Source organism: Phocoena sinus, chromosome 8 (genome assembly GCF_008692025.1).
Source record: "Phocoena sinus isolate mPhoSin1 chromosome 8, mPhoSin1.pri, whole genome shotgun sequence".
Lineage (NCBI taxonomy): Eukaryota > Metazoa > Chordata > Mammalia > Artiodactyla > Phocoenidae > Phocoena > Phocoena sinus.
Genome location: NC_045770.1, coordinates 24,428,013 through 24,443,885, shown reverse-complemented (window position 1 = coordinate 24,443,885; position 15,873 = coordinate 24,428,013).

The window sequence follows — 15,873 nt, the reverse complement described above, 5'->3', positions numbered from 1 at the left end:
CCAACCAAAAAGTGGGCAGTGACCCAATTTCTGGAAATCCCCACCTGTTCCCCACAACAGTTAGCATACTCCTCCCTCTCATTAGCCTATGAAATTACCCACTCCTATAAAAACTGACAACCCCATACCCTGGTGCCTTTCTCACCTTCTGAGATGGTCCACACTCTGTCTGTGGAGTGTTTCTCTCTAAATAAATCCGTTTCTTACCTATCACCTTGTCTCTCACTGACTTTTTTCTGAAATGAGACATCAGCAACCTGGGCTTCATTAAGTCCTGAAACCAGGCGTGTGATCTCAGTTAAAAGACCATGGGCTTTGGACGGGTTTGAGGCCTGGCCGCATGGGTTGAAGTCCCAACCTGGTTTAGGCTGGCTTCGAGTTCTGGCATGTGAGTTTGGGTCCCAATCTGAGGTTCATGGTTTCAAGTTACTAACGAAAAGTACAGCAGGACCCATTTATTGTACTGTAATTACTAGGTTGCTTTGGCACAGCAGGAATCCTATGACAATTCTCTTCATATATAATTCAATTAAAGAATTGAGTTTCAGGTAGAAGGTACCTTTTAAATTTGATTACTAAAATATTACTTTCATAGTCCATCCTTATCTTGTAAATTGTCTAAATTGAGAATTTAAAAACAAGAATTTTAGGGCTTCCCTGGTGGTGCAGTGGTTGAGAGTCCGCCTGCCGATGCAGGGGACACAGGTTCGTGCCCCAGTCCGGGAAGATCCCACATGCCGTGGAGCGGCTGGGCCCGTGAGCCATGGCCGCTGAGCCTGTGTGTCTGGAGCCTGTGCTCCACAACGGGAGAGGCCACAACAGTGAGAGGCCCGTGTACTGCAAAAAAATAATAATAATAAAAAAATAAAGACAAGGATTTTAAAAGATAGTTCCTTAAATTAAAAGTATTATATAATTTAAAAATAAAATTGTAATTAGACAAGTCAGAGTCAAGATGGCAGAGTAGGAGGACATGGAGTTTGTGTCTCCTCTCAACTAGGGCACCAACCAGGTGCTGGTGAGGGACCTCAGGCACCAAAGGGGACGGGAGGAATCCCTGCACAACGAGGTAGGATGTGGGGGGAAAGCGGAGGGAGGAAAAGTGGAGGTGGGATGGGATGAGCACCCCTGAGGGGTGGCTGGGAGAGGGGAGGGATTCTCATGATCGGAGGTGCTAATGCACTGCGAGGGGATCAGCGGGGATGGGGAAAGACCTTTGGGGTATTTGGGGATCAGAGGGGAATGTGGTAAGTGTCTCCCCTGGCCGCTCAAGCCCTGGTGAGGCTGCTGGGGCACTGGGTCTGATCCTCAGCCCTCCAGGACCCCCTCCAGCCATGCGGGTCCTGAACCTAAGCTTCCCTCACCCCCATGCCCCAAGCCCAACTGCCACCCACCCCACCCACACCCTACCTCCCCTGAGCCTAAGCCCCGGCCCCCCAGGGCCTTTTCCATCCTGAACCTAAGCCCTGCCCCTCCCTAGCAGGGCCTTTTTCAGCTCACACAGATCCTGGGCCTAAGCCACTCCCCCAGATCCTCTTCCAGCCTCAAGGGTCCCGAGGGTCTCAGGCCTGAGACCCGCCCCCCGACCCCCGCCAAGGCCTTTTCCAGCTTTTTTTCTTTCTTTCTTTAATTTTTTTCTGCTGTTGTGGTTCTGCTTTGCTTTGTTGTTGTTCTTACATTTTTATCTTTTCTAATATATTTTTTATTTTTCTAATTTTATTTTATTTTTTATTCTTTGTTATTGTTCTGCTCATTTTTGTTTGTTGCCTTGTTTTCTTTTTGGCCGTGCTGCATGGCTTGCTGAATCTTGGTCCCCAGGCTGGGGGTCAGGCCTGAGCTCCTGTTGTGGGAGTGCCAACTCCAAACCAGGGAACCTCAGACCCCAGGGAATATTAATCAGTGTTAGCTCTCCTGGAGGGCTTCATCTCAGCACCAAGACCAGGTTCCACCCAACAGTCTGCAAACTCCAGTGCTGGACACCTCAGGCCAAACAACCAGCAAAACAGGAACACAGCCCCAATGATCAAAAAAAATGAGATGACAAAAAAATATGGTACAGACGAAGGAGCAAAGTAAAAACCTACAAGACCAAATAAATGAAGAGGAAATAAGCAACCTACCTGAAAGAGAATACAGAGTACTGGTAGTAAAGATGATCCAAAATCTTGGAAATAGAATGGAGGCACAGATCAAGAAAATACAAGAAATGGTTAACAAGGACCTAGAAGAATTAAGGAACTAACTGAGATGAACAACACAATAACTGAAATGAAGAATACACTAAAAGGAATCAATAGCAGAATAACTGAAGCAGAAGAACGAATAAGTAAGCTGGAAGATAGAATGGTGGAAATGACAGCTGAGGAGCAGAATAAAGAAAAAAGAATAAAAAGAAATGAGAACAGCCTCAGAGACCTCTGGGACAACATTAAATGCACCAACATTTGAATTGTAGGGGTCTCAGAAAAAGAAGAGAAAGAGAGGATTTCCCTGGTGGTCCAGTGGCTAAGAGTATGTGCTCCCAATGCAGGCGTCCTGGGTTTGATTCTTGGTCAGGGAACTAGATTCCACATGCCACAACTAAGAGTTCACATGTCACAACTAAAGAACCTGCGTGCCGCAATGAAGATCCTGCACGTGGCAACAAAGATCCCACGTGCTGCAACTAAGACCTGGCGGAGCCAAATAAGTAAATAAATAAATGTTTTTTTTAAAAAACCGACAGGGCTTCCCTGGTGGTGCAGTGGTTGAGAGTCTGCCTGCCGATGCAGGGGACACGGGCTCATGCCCCGGTCCGGGAAGATCCCACATGCCGCGGAGCGGCTGGGCCCATGAGCCATGGCCGCTGAGCCTGCACGTCGGAGCCTGTGCTCCACAACGGGAGAGGCCACAACAGTGAGAGGCCCGAGTACCACAAAAAAAAAAAAAAGGAAGACAAAGAGAAAGGTTCTGAGAAAATATTTAAAGAGATTATAGTGGAAAACTTCCCTAAACTAGGAAAGGAAATAGCCACCCAGGTCCAGGAAGCGCAGAGAGTCCATACAGGATAAACCCAAGAAGAAACATGCCAAGATACATATTAATCAAACTAACAAAAATTAAATACAAAGAAAAAAATATTAAAAGCAGCAAGGGAAAAGCAACAAATAACATACAAGGGAAACCCCATAAGGTTATCAGCTGATTTTCAGCAGAAATTCTGCAGGCCAGAAGGGAGTGGCAGGATATATTTAAAGTGATGAAAAGGAAAAACCTACAACCAAGATTACTCTACCCAGCAAGGATCTCATTTGGATTCGATGGAGAAATCAAAAGCTTTACAGACAAGCAAAAGTTAAGAGAATTCAGCACCACAAAACCAGCTTTACAACAAATGCTAAAGGAACTTTTCTAAGCAGGAAATACAAGAAAAGAAAAAGACCCACAAAAATAAACCCAAAACAATCAAGAAAATGGTCATAGGAACATACATATCGATAATTACCTTGAATGTAAATGGATTAAATGCTCCAACCAAAAGACACACTGGCTGAATGGATACAAAAACAAGACTCATATATATGCTGTCTACAAGAGACCCACTTCAGACCTAGGGACACATACAGAATGAAAGTGAGGTGATCGAAGAATGCTGGAGCAGCAATACTCATATCAGATTTTAAAAAGTCTAAAGTCTTAAAAATAAAGACTGTTACAAGAGACAAGGAAGGTCACTACATAATGATCAAGGAATCAATCCAAGAAAAAGATTATAAATAATTATGCACCCAACATAGGAGCACCACAGTACATAAGGCAAATGCTAAAAGGGGAAATCAACAGTAACACCATAATGGTGGGGGACTTTGACGCCCCACTTACACCAATGGACAGATCACGCAGACAGAAAGTAAATAAGGAGGGACTTCCCTGGTGGCACAGTGGTTAAGAATTTGCCTGCCAATGCAGAGGACATGGATTCAATCCCTGGTTTGGGAAGATCCCACATGCCATGGAGCAACTAAGCCCATGTACAACTACTGACCCTGCGCCGCTCTAGAGCCTGTAAGCCACAACTACTGAGGCCGTGTGTTGCAACTAGTGAAGCCCGCACACCTAGAGCCCATGCTCCACAACAAGAGAAGCCACTGCAATGAGAAAGAAGCCCGCACACCGAAACAAAGAGTAGCCCCCACTTGCCTCAACTAGAGAAAGCCTGTGTGAGCAGCAACAAAGACCCAATGCAGCCAAAAAAAAAAAAGTAATTAAGGAAACACAAGCTTTAAATGACACAATACACCATATAGACTTAACTGATATTTATAGGACATTCCACCTGAAAGTGACAGAATACAAGTTCTTCTCAAGTGCACACGGAACATTCTCCAGGATAGATCACATCTTGGGCCAAAAATCAAGCCTCAGGAAATTTAAGAAAATACAAATTTTATCAAACATCTTTTCCTACCACAATGCTATGAGATTAGAAATCAGTCACAGGAAAAAACTATAAAAAACACAAACATGGGCTTCCCTGGTGGCGCAGTGGTTGAGAATCTGCCTGCTAATGCAGGGGACACGGGTTCGAGCCCTGGTCTGGGAAGACGCCACACACCATGGAGCAACTAGGCCCGTGAGCCACAACTACTGAGCCTGCGCGTCTGGAGCCTGTGCTCTGCAAGAAGAGAGGCCGCGATAGTGAGAGGCCCACGCACCACGATGAAAAGTGGTCCCCGCTTGCCACAACTAGAGAAAAGCCCTTGCACAGAAACAAAGACCCAACACAGCCAAAAATAAATAAATAAATAAATTAATGAAAATATGAAAAAAAAACCCCACAAACACATGGAGGCTAAACAATACACTACTAAATAGCTAAGAGATCACTGAAGAAATCAAAGAGGAAATCAAAAAATACCTAGAAACAAATGACAATGAAAACACAATGACCCAAAATCTATGCGATGCAGCAAAAGCAGTTCTAAAAGGGAAGTTTATAGCAATTCAATCTCACCTCAAGAAACAGGAAAAATCTCAATCTAACCTTGCACCTAAAGCAACTAGAGAAAGAAGAACAAAGAAAACCCTAAGTCAGCAGAAGGAAAGAAATCATAAAGATCAGACCAGAAATAAATGAAATAGAAACAAAGAAAACAATAGCAGACATCAATAAAACTAAAAGTTGGTTCTTTGAGAAGATAAATAAAATTGATAAACCTTTAGCCAGACTCATTAAGAAAACAGGGAGAGGATTCAAATCAATAAAATTAGAAATGACAAAGGAGAATTACAACTGACACTGCAGAAATACAAAGGATCATAAGAGATTATTACAGGCAACTATATGCCAATTACATGGACAACCTGGAAGAAATGGACAAATTCTTAGAAAGGTACAACCTTCCAAAACTGAACCAGGAAGAAATAGAAAATATGAACAGACCAATCACAGGTAATGAAACTGAAACTGTAATTAAAAATCTTCCAACAAACAAAAGTCCAGGACCAGATGGCTTCAGGGGAGAGTCTATCAAACATTTAGAGAAGAGTTAATACATATCCTTCTCAAACTCTTCCAAAAAATTGCAGAGGGAGGAACACTTCCAAGCTTGTTCTACAAGGCCACCATCACCCTGATACCAAAACCAGACAAAGATATCCCCAAAAAAGAAAATTACAGACCAGTATCACCTTAACACCACACACAAAAAACCTCAACAAAATATTAGCAAACAAAATAAAACAACACATTAAAAGGACCATACATCATGATTACGTGGGATTTATCCCAGGGATGCAAGGATTCTTCAATATGTGCAAATCAATCAATGTGATACTCCATATTAACAAATTGAAGAATAAAAACCATATGATCATCTCAATAGATGCAGAAAAGCTTTTGACAAAATTCAACACCCATTTATGATAAAAACTCTCCAGAAAGTGGGCATAGAGGGAACCTACCTCAACATAATAAAGGCCATACACTACAAACCCACAGCAAAAATCATTCTCAATGGTGAAAAATTGAAACCGTTTCCTCTAAGGTCAGGAAAAAGACTAGGATGTCCACTCTCACCACTATCATTGAAAATAGTTTTGGAAGTCCTAGCCACAGCAATCAGAGAAGAAAAAGAAATAGAAGGAATACAAATTGGATAAGAAGAAATAAAATTGTCACTGTTTGCAGATGACATCATACTATACATAGAAAATCCTAAAGATGCCACCAAAAAACTACTAGAGCTAATCAATGAATTTGGTAAAGTTGCAGGGTACAAAATTCACGCACAGAAATCTCTTGCATTCCTATACACTAACAATGAAAAATCAGAAAGAGAAATTAAGGTAACACTCCCATTTACCATTACAACAAAGAGAATAAAATATCTAGAAATAAACATACCTAAGGAGGCAAAAGATCTGTACTCAGAAAACTATAAAACACTGATGAAAGAAATCAAAGATTACACAAACAGATGGAGAGATACACAATGTTCTCGGATCGGAAGACTCAATATTGTGAAAATGACTATATTAACCAAAGCAGTCTAGATTCAATACAATCCCTATCAAATTACCAACGGCATTTTCCACAAAACTAGAACAAAAACGTTTACAATTTGTATGGAAACACAAAAGACCCCGAATAGCCAAAGCAATCTTGAGAAAGAAAAACGGAGTTGGGGGAATTAGGCTCCTCAACTTCAGGAGATACTACAAAGCTACACTAATCAAGACAGTATGGTACTGGCACAAAAATAGAAATATAGATCAATGGTATGGGATAGAAAGCCCAGAGATAAACCCACACACTTATAGTAACCTAATCTATGACAAAGAGGGGAAGAATATACAATGGGGAAAAAACAGCCTCTTCAATAAGTGGTGTGGGGAAAACTGGACAGCTACATTTAAAAGAATGAAATTAGAACACCCCTTAACATCACACACAAAAATAAACTCAAAATGGATTAAAGACCTAAATGTAACACCAGACACTCTAAAAGTCTTAGAGGAAAACATAGGAAAATCACTCTTTGACATAAATCACATCAAGATCTTTTTTGACCCACCTCCTACAGTAATGAAAATAAAGACAAAAATAAACAAATGGGACCTAATTAAACGTAAAAGCTTCTGCACCGCAAAGGAAACCATAAACAAGACAAAAAGACAACCCTCAGAATGAGAGAAAATATTTGCAAATGAAGCAACTGACAGAGAATTAATCTCCAAAATATATAAGCAGCTCATGCAGCTCAATATCAAAACAACAAACAACCCAATCAAAAAAATGGGCGGGGCTTCCCTGGTGGCGCAGTGGTTGAGAGTCCGCCTGCCGATGCAGGGGACGTGGGTTTGTGCCCCGGTCTGGGATATTCCACATGCCATGGAGCAGCTGGGCCCATGAGCCATGGCCACTGGGCCTGCACGTCCAGAGCCTGTGCTCCGCAACGGGAGAGGCCACAACAGTGAGAGGCCCACGTACCGCAAAGAAAAAAAAGAAAAAAAAAAATGGGTGGAAGACTTAAATAGACATTTCTCCAGAGGAGATATACAGATTGCCAACAGACATATGAAAGGATGCTCAACATCACTAATCATTAGAGAAATGCAAATCAAAACTATAGTGAGGTACCACCTCACACCAGTCAGAATGTCCATCATCAAAAGATCTACAAACAGTAAATGCTAGAGATATTGTTGAGAAAAGGGAACCCTCTTGCACTGCTGTTGGGAATGTAAGTTGATACAGCCACTATGGAGAACAGTATGGAGGTTCTTTAAAAAACTAAAAATAGAACTACCATATGACCCAGCAATCCTGCTACTGGACATATACCCTGAGAAAACCATAACTCAAAGAGTTACATGTACCTCAATGTTCATTGCAGCACTATTTACAATAGCCAGGACATGGAAGCAACCTAAATGTCCATCAACAGAGTAATGTATAAATAAGATGTGGTACATATATACAATGGAATATTATTCAGCCATAAAAAAGTAACAAAATTGGGTTATTTGTAGAGATGTGGATGGCCATAGAGTCTGTCATACAGGGTGAAGTAAGTCAGAAAGAGAAAAACAATATCGTATATTAACACATGTATATGGAATCTAAAAAAATGGTACAGATGGGCCTATTTGTAGGGCAGAAATAGAGACACAGATGTAGAGAACGGACATGCAGACACAGGGTGGGGAAGGGGAGGGTGGGATGAATTGGGAGATTAGCATTGACGTATATACACTACCAGGAGTAAAACAGGTAACTAGTGGGAAGCTGCTGTACAGTACAAGGAGCTCAGCTCGGTGCTCTGTAATGACCTAGATGGGTGGGATTGGGGGAGGGAAGTGGGAGGGATGTCCAAGAGGTAGGGGATATATGTGTACATATAGCTGATTCATTTTGGTGTACAGCAGAAACTAACAGAACATTGTAAAGCAATTATACTCCAATAAAAAAAATTCTAATTAGATGATGTCTCCAAGTGATAGCATGAATAAAGTGTTATACCTGGCCAAAAACTGCTAATTTTTGTTCTACTTAGCACTTGATTAGGCAAGGTAAAGTTTTTCCTGGTATTGGGAAAGTGAATAATTGTGTAATGATAGATAATGAAACAAGTATTAGAAGTGATTACGTGCCTGTACATGTTTCTTTCAGGATCTTTTACATCCCCCTTAAGCCAAAAAGTCAATGTGACCTCAGATGGCAGCTCCTGCCACTGTAGCTAACTGACATGCCACATGGGGGGAGCTAGTGAGATGCTGTTTTGAACACTTTCCATCACAGCTGCCGCAAGACCAACGGTGGTCACTGGAGGGCTCCAGAATGCAAGGTTAAGGATCCCGGAGTTAAAACCTCTGACTTGTCTTCTCTCTTCATGAAGAAGTGTTTCCAACTGCTGGTGAATCTACTCACTGGGAGAGTAAGAGAGAAAAGATGAGCTTGATTTGGGCACTGGAGCAAAGAGGTCCAAAGGATATGCAAACGGGTCTAGCAAAAAAGTCCAAAAATCTGCAGTCTTCTCTGGTTTAATCCCTCCTCTCCTATGCGAAGAGAGTTAGGGTACATCATGAGAGTAACACAGGGGAGATTCACTGCTGTGGACAGGGGGCAAGAGGAACTAGAGTTTGAGTTTTCAGTAAGGCAGCCTCAGAGGAGATAAGAATCAGGTCCAGGAGTGTAAGTTCAGCCTCACAGAACAAGCAAAACGTGCCTTGAGTATTTGTCTGTTTTGTTTTTCTCTGAAACCATCCTTAAGACAAGAAAAACTTTAAATCACAAATCTGAAGACTTGAATCTAGTCCCAGTTCTGTCAATCAACAAAACTAGCTGATATTGTGGAATATAATTTTTCCCCCAGGATAGAAGTTGGTCAACCCCACACGTTGGTTAAAATATCTATTTGTTCCAGAAATCATGTACCTAATCACTGGTTTTTCAAGAATTGATAATCGTGGGGACTTACAGTATTGTTTTGCAATATATATTTTTTTGTTTCTTGTTTGTTTGTTTGTTTTGTTTTTTTTGCGGTACTCTGGGCCTCTCACTGTTTTGGCCTCTCCCATTGCGGAGCACAGGCTCCGGATGCGCAGGCTCAGCGGCCATGGCTCACGGGCCCAGCCGCTCCGCGGCATGTGAGATCTTCCCGGACCGGGGCACGAACCCGTGTCCCCTGCATCGGCAGGTGGACTCTCAGCCACTGCGCCACCAGGGAAGCCCTGCAATATTTTTAACCTTTGGACACTTCTGCTATTTTTTGGCTTTTGGTGGATTTTCTGTAATACAAATAGAATATCATAAGCCCATATTATTTAATTCATCCTTGTCTAGAAAATATAATTGAGGCATAAGCTTCAGGCATTAGTTAACAATTGTTAATGAAAGATCTTAAAAGGACAGGTGACTATTCACCAGTTGCTTTGAGAAGACTAGCCACAAACTAGTTATTCAAATTTGTTCTCCAGGGAATTCCCTGGCAGTCCAGTGGTTAAGACATCGCACTTCCAAAGCAGGGCGGGGCATGGGTTTGATCCCTGGTCAGGGAACTAAGATCCCACAAGCCTTGTGGCACGACCAAAAAAAATTTTTTTTTGTTCTCCAGAATTCTCAGTACCTCAGATAAGCCCATGTCTCTCCCCGGTTCCCTGCCCCCTCTAGTAAAGGTCAAGAGAATTCCCAAGAAACCTGTGGATTTGAGTGAAGTAGAAGCGGCCCTTCCCAGCTTCTGCACTTTCAACTGCAGCAGAGAAGGGGACCCTAGAGCTCTGTGTGTTTCTGGCAAGGTCCCTACCCTTCCCTACTGCCTGACACACCCCTATTATCTGCCCTTCCACCATTAAAACCAATCTCATTATGCCTTTAGCTTTGTTATGTCAGTCTCCACAAGGAGCCCCAACATCTAGGGTTACCCCTTATCCAGATACACCTCAGCACTTACCCTTCTGATTCCATCTCCCCTTTGCCCAACCTGCAAGCCTCTGGACAGGCAATAAAATCCTCCGTAGCCTCAAACTTTTCTCTTAATAGTCTTTACTTTCTTATTCTAAGTGAAACTTGATTCTCCTCTGAAGTCAGTGCTTCTCCTGCATCTCTCTCAAGTTATGGCTGACATACCACTGAGTCTGAGCTCGTGTGCTGGTCTTCTTTTCTCCCCATTGCCACTTCCAAATCATCCTCCTCCCCTCCCCACTAAAAGCACTCAGCTTTGAGTCTGGTGTCAATGGACTATCCATCCATTAACCCTCTTTGTCACAATCATGTGCTGAACCCCGCCCCCAGGTCATACTCCCTCATTCCTTAATTTAGGTCCTGACTCACTATCATTCTCTCCAACATGACTCCTGTCATAATTTTTAGTGATTTCAATATTCACAGAAGATTATGAGTACCCTCATGTTTTAGTAAGGTTTCTCCTGAAAGTACACCCTGAAACAAGGGCTTTGGATACAAGTGGTTTATTTGGGAGGTAACCCAGGAAGCAGGAAGCAGGGAGCAAGGAGAGTAAGATATAGGGAAAGAGGAAAAGCCTCTGTAAAGGTGTGGCATCAAGGTCACCACTATGAAAAAAAAAGGGGGGGGGAGGGTAGTCAAGTCCAGTGAGACCTCCAGGAAGCATCCTGAGTGTCTCACAAAATTGTCTGTCAAAGGACCAGAGGCTGGGGCACTTATTCACTGACTTCTGACCCTACTGGCTGAGGGTTGTTCCCTGAAGCATATCTTCCTCATACTAGCTGTACTTTGTTCTTGCCTGTAAACCTAGCAGGCTCCTGGGCTTTCAGAGAAGACCTTGAGGTGAAAGCAGAAGAGGTGTCCTTTTCAGGTGGGAAGATGTCGGGGGGAGTCTGAAATGTCTTCTACTATAGCTGTTGCTGAAACCAGAAGTAGGTCAAGGAGATATGACTAGGACATCAAAAGCATCTGGAATGCCTGGCTTCTCAGTTCTCTTACCTCTTGTTTTCTAGTGATCCTGTCCTCTGCCCTACCTCAACTATTCTCCCCCTTGATCATAATTTAGCCATTGTCATTACCAATTTCACCCTCCAGATGCTTCCTTCTATCTCTCAACTTGGTCCCTCTTGTATCTTTTTTTTTTTTGGTATTTTTAAAATATTTTATTTTTACTTTTTAAATAAATTTATTTATTTATGTCTGCATTGGGTCTTCGTTGCTGTGCATGGCTTTCTCTAGTTGCAGTGAGTGGGGGCTACTCTTCATTGTGGTGTATGGGCACGGGCTGTGGGTGTGCGGGCTACAGTTGTGGCTCGAGGGCTCTAGAGCACAGTAGTTGTGGCTTGAGGGCTCTAGAGCACAGGCTTAGTAGTTGTGGCACAAGGGCTTAGTTGCTCCGCGGCATGTGGGGTCTTCCCAGACCAGGGCTCAAACCTGTGTCTCCTGAATTGGCAGGCGGATTCTTAACCACTGCGCCACTAGGGAAGTCCCCCCTCTTGTATCTTGACTCCAACAATCCTTAGACTCTTACCCAGACATACAGTACTTTGATCCTATTATCTTACACTGTTCTTCACCCTTCAAATTCAACTTTAATCCTATGGTCAATCATCATACTCACTCTTTTACATCTATGATCACCTCCCTCAGCAAAATGCCAACCTAGGTTACATTCTATTCTATACCTATTCAGTGTTTGTGCCTGAGCAGCTGAATGTGGTTTTAGAACCAAATAGGTTTTGCCACTCATGAGCTGTGAGACCTTAGGCACATTACTTAACTCTGCTGAATCTTAGTTTCCTTAGCTATGCTGAGTAGTCTCAAAAAAAATTCAGGATCACTAGTCTCAAGTGCTGCCTAGGAATCATAATGCATTTCCTTAGTCCCTTCACTCTCCCTCCATCAAAAATATCTTCTTCTTTTTTCCTTTCTTCTTAAACCTCACAACATCCTAACTATCAGCTAGCTTCCAACTTCAGCCAGAGAAGAGGAGCAATCAGAAGAGAACTTTCACTTCCAACAGCCCATCTGCTGCACTGTAGCCATTCCACTTCTATGTGTGATTGTCCATGCTCCTAGCAAAGGCCAACCCCTCTCCATTTGTGCAGTAGGTGCCATCCCCTTTCTTTATCAAGAAAATGATTCTGGAAAATTTCCCCCTTCTATCCTCTGCATCATCATTTTTTTCCTTTTAGTGTATCACTCCTATTGGCCACTTTTGACTCCTCCTTTTCTAAGATGTAAAGTTTAAATGGTACTTAAGGTCTCCACAAGGAGGGATTTAATTCCAGCATTAAATGTGCATAGAACAGTGCATAGAACAGTGCCTGACATACAGTAAGCGTTATATAAGTATTAGGTCTTATTACATTTATTGAGTGCTTTCATGTGTAATACATTATACTATATTATATTTTACATGTATTATCATATTTAATCCCTACAATAACTATGATGCAGATGCTGCTATTTCTATCCTAATTTTACAGGTAAGGAAACTAAGACCCAGCAGGGTTAGTAATGCACCCAAAGTCTCTCACAGCTCGTATATGGCAGGACTTGTTGGGTTCTAAAGCATATGCTCTTAAGGGTTCTCAATCATTAATACATATAAAAATCACCTGGGATACTTGGAATAGGCAGATTTGGGACCTAATTCCTGACCTGTGAAATCAGAATCTTCACAGGTTGGAGCCTGGAAGTCTGCCTTTTTAATAAACACTCTAGGTTATTTTAATGTAACTAATATATCCACCACATTTGAGAAACTCCTTCATATATCCTTTAATGTATACACAGAAAACAGAGGAGAATAAAGCAAACTGTTAACAGTGGATTTCTAGGAGGTAGCAGAGAGGAGAACATAAAGAATTTTCATTTTCTAATGTATGATTTAACATGATGTTTAGATTTTCTTCAATGAGCAGGTGAGTTTTAAAATATTTTAAATGAATAAAAAGTAAAAATTATCCCATTTTCTACCAAACGCATTCAAGCACCGATAACATTTTGAAAATTTTCTTCCAGTTTTTTCCCCTACTCAGAGTAGGAGATAAAATTATAGTTTTTTTTCAAAGTTAGAATTTTAGTACATATGTGGAATTTTGCGTCTTCTATTTTCATGTATTATATTCTGAGTATTCTCCCATGTAATTAGCCTTATATGAGTTTTAATAACTTAAAAATTGTCATATATCTGTAAGAATTATTTGACGATTGCTGTGCTGTTATATTTTTATGTTGTTTTTACTTTCTGCTCTTATTGATAATGCTAGGATGAAAGTGCTCATACCAAAATTTGAGGATTTATTAAGATAAATGGTTATGAACATTTTTAAGAAACTTGAACCCACAGATTAAAATGCTTTTTATTGACATTAATGTTCCTTTGCTCCTATCCTACCTCTTCATACTTGTGTGGCTTTGAACCTGAGCACTAGATTTTATTTTCTTTCCTTACTAGATATTGTCACATTAGCTCATTATTACAGCCAGGTGAGATATTTTGGATTCTGATTCTTTTCTTCAGACATATTAGATATCTTTACCAGCTTCATATCATCTGGAAGTTAATATATGAACAAAAATTCAAGAAAGAGTGGAGTCCCAACTCCTAAATGAGACCGCAATCAGACTGACATTGATTGGACATCCATTATGTTTAACAGAAAATGTTCGTAGAAAATTCTACTTTTGGGATTTCCCCAGTGGTGCAGTGGTTAACACTCCATGCTCCCAATGCAGGGGGCCCGGGTTCAATCCCTGATCAGGGAACTAGATCCCACATGCATGCTGCAACTAAGAGTTTGCATGCCGCAACTAAGGAACCCACCTGCTGCAACTAATACCGAGAGCAACCAAATAAATATTTTTTTAAAAAAGAAAATTCTACTTTTTTCCTTAATATTCAGCAGCTGGAAAACACTTTCCATACCTAAAGCAGAGAATAATTATTTTATTATTCCCCTATATACATTTCATAGAATCTTAATATTATAGTAATAAAGTGCTAGTACATTTACTCTTAGTAAATAGGTCATAAAAATTTTCAACAAGGTTGTGGTTCCTGAGATTTGAAGATGGCAGAACAAGAAGTCCCAGCACTCACCTCCACCCATAGGCACAAGAAAATTACAACTATTTACCAAGCAACTAATGATGAGAAAAACTGGAAGGCTATCAGAAAATATCTTCTATAACTAAAGATATAAAGAAGGAACCACAAGATCGGTAGGAAGCTAGAGAGGCGTTATAGTCAAAACCTATACCCCTGGGTAGGCAATCCACAAATGGGAAGAAAATTACAACTGCAGAGGTTCTCCCCAAGGAGTGAGGAGTCTAAACCCCACATTGGGCTCCTCAGCCTGGGAGTCCTGCACCAAGAAGATGAGTCCTCAGAACGTTTGGGTTTGAAGGGCAGCAGGATTTACTTTCAGGAGAGCTAGAGGGCTGTGGGAAATGAGACTCTACTCTTAAAGGGTGCACACAAAATCTCACATGCTTTGGGAACCAGTTATTTGAAAGGAGCCTAGGTCAGACCCACTCGCTGATCTTGGAGAGTCTCCTGAAGGGGCAGGAGGCAACTAGAGCTCAACCTGGGGCCACAGACACTGGTGGCAGCCAATTTTGGGGAGCTCATTCTACCACAAGAACACCGGTGCTGGCAAGGGCGATTTTGGAATCCTCCCTGGAGCTTATTAGCACTGAGACCTGACCCAACCCACCAGTGTGTCAGCACCAGTACTGGGATGCCTCAGGCCAAGCAACTAGCTGGGCAGTAACACAGCCTCACCTACCAACAGGACTACTACCTTAAGATCCCCTGAGACCACAGCCACTTCAGACCAGCCCTGTCCACCAGAAGGCTCAGGACCTGGCCCCACACACCAGGGCACTGGCACTAGCAGTGGGGTCCCTCAGGCCATGCAGCCAGAGACCCTGGGCCCAGATCCAACTGCCAGTGGCCCAGCGCTAGCCCCAGGACCAGCCTCATGCACCAATAGGTAGATACCAGCCACAGGAGTCCCTGGACCCTGGTCCCATCCACCATCAGACCAAAACACCAACTCCAGGATGCCAGGGTCCTACAGCCAGAGACCTCAGGTCCCAGCTCCACCCACCAGTAGACCAGCACTAGCCCCAGGACTTGACCTCACTCATCAGTGGGCAGACAACAGTCCCAGAATCCCTTGGGCTCCAGTCTTGCCCACCAGCAGGCCACCACCAGGTCCAGGACTCCCAAGGCCCTGCAGCCAGATACCCGGGAACCTGGCTCCACCTACCAGCAGGCCAGTATCAGCTCTGACATACTTTGGCCCCCTCAGCCAGCTGCCCCAGGATGCAGCCACACTCACCAAAACCTGCCAAGAACCAGCTTTGGGGCACCTTGGACCCTGCAGCCAGTCAGGAACTTGCCCCATCTATCAGCA